Consider the following 5,429-nt stretch of genomic DNA (forward strand, 5'->3'; position numbering starts at 1 on the left):
ATATCTGCCGTGGTAAAACCTTATAGCAATGAGTTCCCTAAATAATTACGTAGCATTTAAGAAAAGGTATTTCCTTTTATTGGTTTTAAACTTGCTGCCTTTTAATTTCATTGCATAAATATTTAAATAGAAAAAAAAAAGCCTTTCTTCATGAGCATCAAAACTCACAACATTCAAAATCCCTCTGGAGTTTTAGTTTTTCATGTTTGTGCAGTATATGCTGTGGACCATCCTGTGACACATCAGCAGACACCCTGAGGAATCCCAAAATTACAGTTAAAATGAAACTTCCAGTACCTTCAGTGTGAGATACTCTGCCAGTGCTTTGAAATGTAGAAAGTGACCTGTTTGAAAGCATTATCCTGTGGGTACCTTGTTTATCACTGCTTGCGGCTCAGATTTGGCTTCCATCACAAGTGCACAGTGAGCTTGGTGGTGGCACCGGTAGGGCCTAGTGGGTATTTGTCTGGTTCACAACACAGCCATTCATTATTTATCATTATCTATGTTTCAGCAGTGCCCAAAATGTGCTAGGTTTTGTAGCAACATACAGTCTCTACCCGCAACAGCTTATGTCTAAGATGCACATAACATAGCCCAACAGTTTAAGAATATTTCTACTGCCAAGGGTGTCTCAGAACTGGATTGAGTTGAGCTGATAACGCACTGCAGACAACTGACGACAGGACCAACAGGAGGTGTTGTGGGTATGGGCACAAAGGAAACATTTTCAAAAGTGCCTAAGTGACTTAGGTGAAGATCTCAAAGGTATTTGAGGCTCCTTGATTTCAGTGGAAATTAGGAGACTAAATACCTTTGGGGAACTGTGCCTTAAATGCTTTTGAAAATAGGAGTTAAGCTCCTAAATTTCTTAGCTGCTGTTGAAAACTTTCCCCAAGTTGTGTAAAGCCCAGGATTGAGGGTCATGAGCTGAGCTTCAGGGATGTGTCCAGGGCTGGAGCAGCTTGGAGCATTCCACATCAGGACTGAGGGGCCTTGACAGAGCTGTGGTGGAGGGGCCCAAGGCTGGAACAGCAGAGGTCAAGGCAGGTGCACCTGGAAAGGTGTGTGTGAGGCCTACGTGTGGAACAGCAAGGACTTGCTACAAGTCAACAGTGGAGTCAATGGACAGAGCTAGGGTGGGAGGCAGCTAATGCTGGAACACGAAAGTTTCCAGGTCAGGTGTGAGATCTATTCGCAGAGGTTTAGCACCGCTGTAACCGGGAACCTGCAGGTCAAGTCTGAGGTACGTTGGCACAGCAGTGTGGGAGCAGAGTGCTGCAATGAGAGGGGGGAGCTGCTCCATGCATCATCAAAACTTGGGTGGGGGCGCGGGAAGCTCTCAAAGCACCTGCTCACACTATGCCTGGCTCTAGTCAGCGCTGTCAGTCTCGCACCTAAATAAAATAAATAAAGTTTATCCCATCCAAGTCTCTTTCACTCTCTCTTCCCCCCATCCCCCGCCCCCTCTGAGCTCATACATGGCTCAGACTCCAGGACAGCTGCCTGGTTGCCAAGTCCCCCCGGCTCACTCTGCGCCGAAGCACGGAGCAACACGATCGGGATGATAACTGGGCCAGCTGTTAGAAATCATTTCAGGACCGAAAACAATTAAAGCGAAGCAGAGGTATAAATAACGGAAAGCCCTTTGCTCCTTTTCCTTGAATGTCCATTGCAGTCTCCCCATTACAACTATCCTCCAATCACCGTGGAGACATCGGCAAAAATTGCAGATCATTAAAAGGAATTATTGTAAATGGCTCAGGACTGAGACATGGATTATTATTATTTTTTACCCTAGACTATTTTGAATGTAACTCAGGTCAACAGCAATGATCTTGATCCTGCATGGGATCCCATGGCTTCAGTGAAATCTTTCTGAAGTCCAGGGTCCTCTGTGATGGTGAGGGCATGCTTGTGAGGGTCCCATTTCAGGATTGCAACATGGGGTCATGATGGGAGGTTTCTGTGCTTCATTGCAAATGCATGGAAGTGACGCAATTCAGTAAATAATCTGTGAAATTTTGCAAGCTTTTGACTCAAAAGGAGAATCATTTCTAGGTGAAAAAACACTCATTTCGGATTTAAAAAGTTACTTCCCCCGGCAGCAAAATCCACAAATCCTTAATCCGTAAGCACACCAGTTCATTCAGACAAGGGTACATTTGCACACCACATGTGACAGTGAATTCTCTGGGTTTCCATGCAAAGCAGGCAGTTTTGCAATCGTTTCTTGCTGAACCAAATCTCTGGGGTGCCAAATGGCCCTAAACAAACTCACAAATATTTTAAACAACGTTCACAAAAAATGATTTCCCCTCCCTTTTCTGCACAGCCCCAGCAGAGAAAAGGCTGCTGCCATCTGAAGGCTACTTATTGACTTAAGTGAAATGAATTGCTGAGTTCTTGGGTCACTTTCCCTGTGGACAAGCTTCCAAGCACACACACCTCAACTGCATCTGCTGCTAACTAGTTATTTAGTCTTGTTACCTTGTTGACTGTCTCTGCAGAAGGGCCAAGGGTTGTATGGACCTTGTAGACTGATCTCCACTTACCCCAGCCCTAGAAGTGATCTGTTCAGGCATATAGCGTGGAAGTACTGTACATCCTGTACTGGGAAAATTCTGTGAATAAACAGAGGTCTTAATTCTCCAGGGTTCTGACACCTTTCACTGGAGTTAATTTTACACCAAAATATAAAAAGAAAAAAAGAAGCTGATAGTGACTTTTAGACTCTGAGGCTCTGGAAAAATATTATTCAGTCAAAGTCAAACGTTAGCCTCCCTTTATTTTGAACTTCAATAGCATTGCCTGTCTCCGAGTGCTTCACTAGCTATTTGCAAAGTCTCCCAACCACCTCTCTGTACACACACACACTCAGTGCAGCAGTGTCAGAGACAGGAATAGAATCAAAAAAACCTCTTATACTCATGTCATAGAATATCAGGGTTGGAAGGGACCTCAGGAGGTCATCTAGTCCAACCCCCTGCTCAAAGCAAGACCAATCCCAACTTAATCATCCCAGCCAGGGCTTTGTCATCCCCTTGCTCTAGACAGCTCTTATGTTGGAGCCAGTTGGAATGACTAGCTCCAGGCACAGCAAAAGATGGGGTGGGGGTGGGGGGAATCAAGGTAATCAACCACTATCTTTTGAGATTCATGGTCAAATCTGATGGAGCAGGGATAGAATTTCCCCCTTTTCTGTTCTGTGCATTGTGATAGGATATGGCAGCCTTCCTTATATTGATTTCCCTGGGCAGCATGGATGGTGCATCTTACCCCGTGTACCAGGCATTCTAGACAGCACCCATGTATTTAATGTTCAGTTCATTAGCCTTCTCCCCCTCCCATCTACAATATGAGCAGCACAAGCAGGAAAAGACTTATTAACCAGAATTATGGAAGTAGATTACAGGTGAATCAAAGTCTGAACCATTTATCTAGCTCTTTCCTTGACCCTTGGGTCTTTGGGTAAGATGGGACCTGCCTCTGACCCAATACTTGCTTTCTGTTTTGCAAAGCAAAAAACCCTAAGAAGGGCTTTGCAAAGCCCACGCCATCCCCACTTGGCTCAGTTGCAGCCTGGATCCCACTGTGCATTGGCAGATGACAAGTATCCCTCGGTCTCCCATATCCCCGCAAAGCAGCCGTTTGGTGAACCCTGGATTTGGAGAAAGGAATGTTCACACCCTTCCCACTTCTGTCCATGTCAGCCATTGAGATTTGACTCTCGGGGCTCCATTCTCCTCTTGCCCTGCTTTAAATCGGGAGGAATGCCACTGAGGTCAGCAGTTATAGCGCTGTAGAAGTGACATAAGTAATAGGAGAATCAGATCCTCGGTTTGGAGCAGAATACAAGTCTCAGGGGGAGGGCAAAGGCCTGTCCGTGTGTATTGTGTCAGAAGTAGGCCCTGAAGGTGCCATAAAAGCTGATGACAACGGAGTGGGATGGTGTGGGAAGCAGTGGATGGCAGCAGAGCTCGGCAGGGTAAGAAGTTAATTTCTTCTCAGCGTATCACCTTACGGCTGTCTCACACTGTTAGTGCTGGGCCTTCCCATTCTCACAGCCCCTCCATCTGCAGCAGGATGCCTGAGGCAGAGCTGGGCCTGCAGCTGATTTCAATTTAAACACATCATTGGGGGGTAGTATTATTGTTCCACTTGCTCGTGCACTCTCTTTATTTCTTTCCGTTTTCTGGCTGGCCACGGTTTCTTGTAAGGCCTGTTTCCATGGTAACCCTACTCTACTCCCCCCTTGCCCACCCTAGAGTCATGTTGAAAGATCTCAGTAGAAACAAACTGGGTCAGTTGTGTGTCCCATCAGGGGTGACTAGGAGGAGCCCCAGCAACCTGCTCTGTGCTTTCGTATCGGCACATCTGTTCCTTGCTGGGGAGCTGCAAAGATTTGTATTTTTGCATCCATGATGGGGGATAATTTTGGATGAGAATAAAAGAAATGTCTATGGAGACTCTAGTGACAGTGTGCCCAACCCTGATTGAACTGCGTACTCTGAGCCCACAGGCCCCTTTCCCTCTGCGGAACTGCAGGTCCAGTCCCCACGGACCCATTCTCCACTGGTCTCTCAGTCTCCTCAGTCCCTGCTTCTTGACTCGTTTCTCTCTTTCTTCTCTTCCCTTCGAGAGGTAGCTCAGCTCCTTCCCATGCTGGAAGAGAGAAGAGCTCTCCTAAGGTTACCAGTGGCCCATGTCAAGGAGCATGAGGTTTAGTCACTATTGTATTTATTAAACTTTACCAGGAGCCCTCACGGTATGCTTCACCATCTGTGCGCTTTCTTCCTTTGCAACAGAACATCTCGTGTAACTATATTTATGTCAGCTGGCACCCGTGAGCCATAGAAATGAAACAAAATAAAAGCAAATTGATATTAAAACCATCCCACAATACTATCCATTTGAACAACCCATAACTACAGAACAGAGGCCTTGCCTGGTTGGATCAGACCAGTTGTCCATCCAGTCCAGTATCTTCTCCACATCAGTTCAGTGACAGTCTCATCTCGTGAAGACACGCATCCCTTCTAAAAATAGGATATAATTTTATCTAATGAACTGTGAATGTTCTAATGAGCCATATAAATATCCAGACCTTTTTCTGAGGCTTATTAAACTCTTGGCCTCAATGATACTTTGTGCCTGTGAGGTCTACAGTGTAATTATGTATGTATTAAAAAGAAACCTGATTGCTTCATGGATAATTTACAGGCAGAAAAAGGGGTTAAATTCAAAACTCACCCAGAGCTATTTGAGATTCTTAGATAAAAAGTGCTAGGAGAGAGAAAAGATATTTATTATGATCTGACTCAACCTTTCTTCCATCATTTATTTTGTCTCCTGTCCTACACAACTTGCTCTTTTTCGGGAAGAGAGGGAGGGAGGCTTAAGAGGAAAGGCAGGATGGTCGAGCACTT

The sequence above is a fragment of the Lepidochelys kempii genome, chromosome 22 (assembly GCF_965140285.1).
Source record: "Lepidochelys kempii isolate rLepKem1 chromosome 22, rLepKem1.hap1, whole genome shotgun sequence".
NCBI classification, from domain to species: domain Eukaryota; kingdom Metazoa; phylum Chordata; order Testudines; family Cheloniidae; genus Lepidochelys; species Lepidochelys kempii.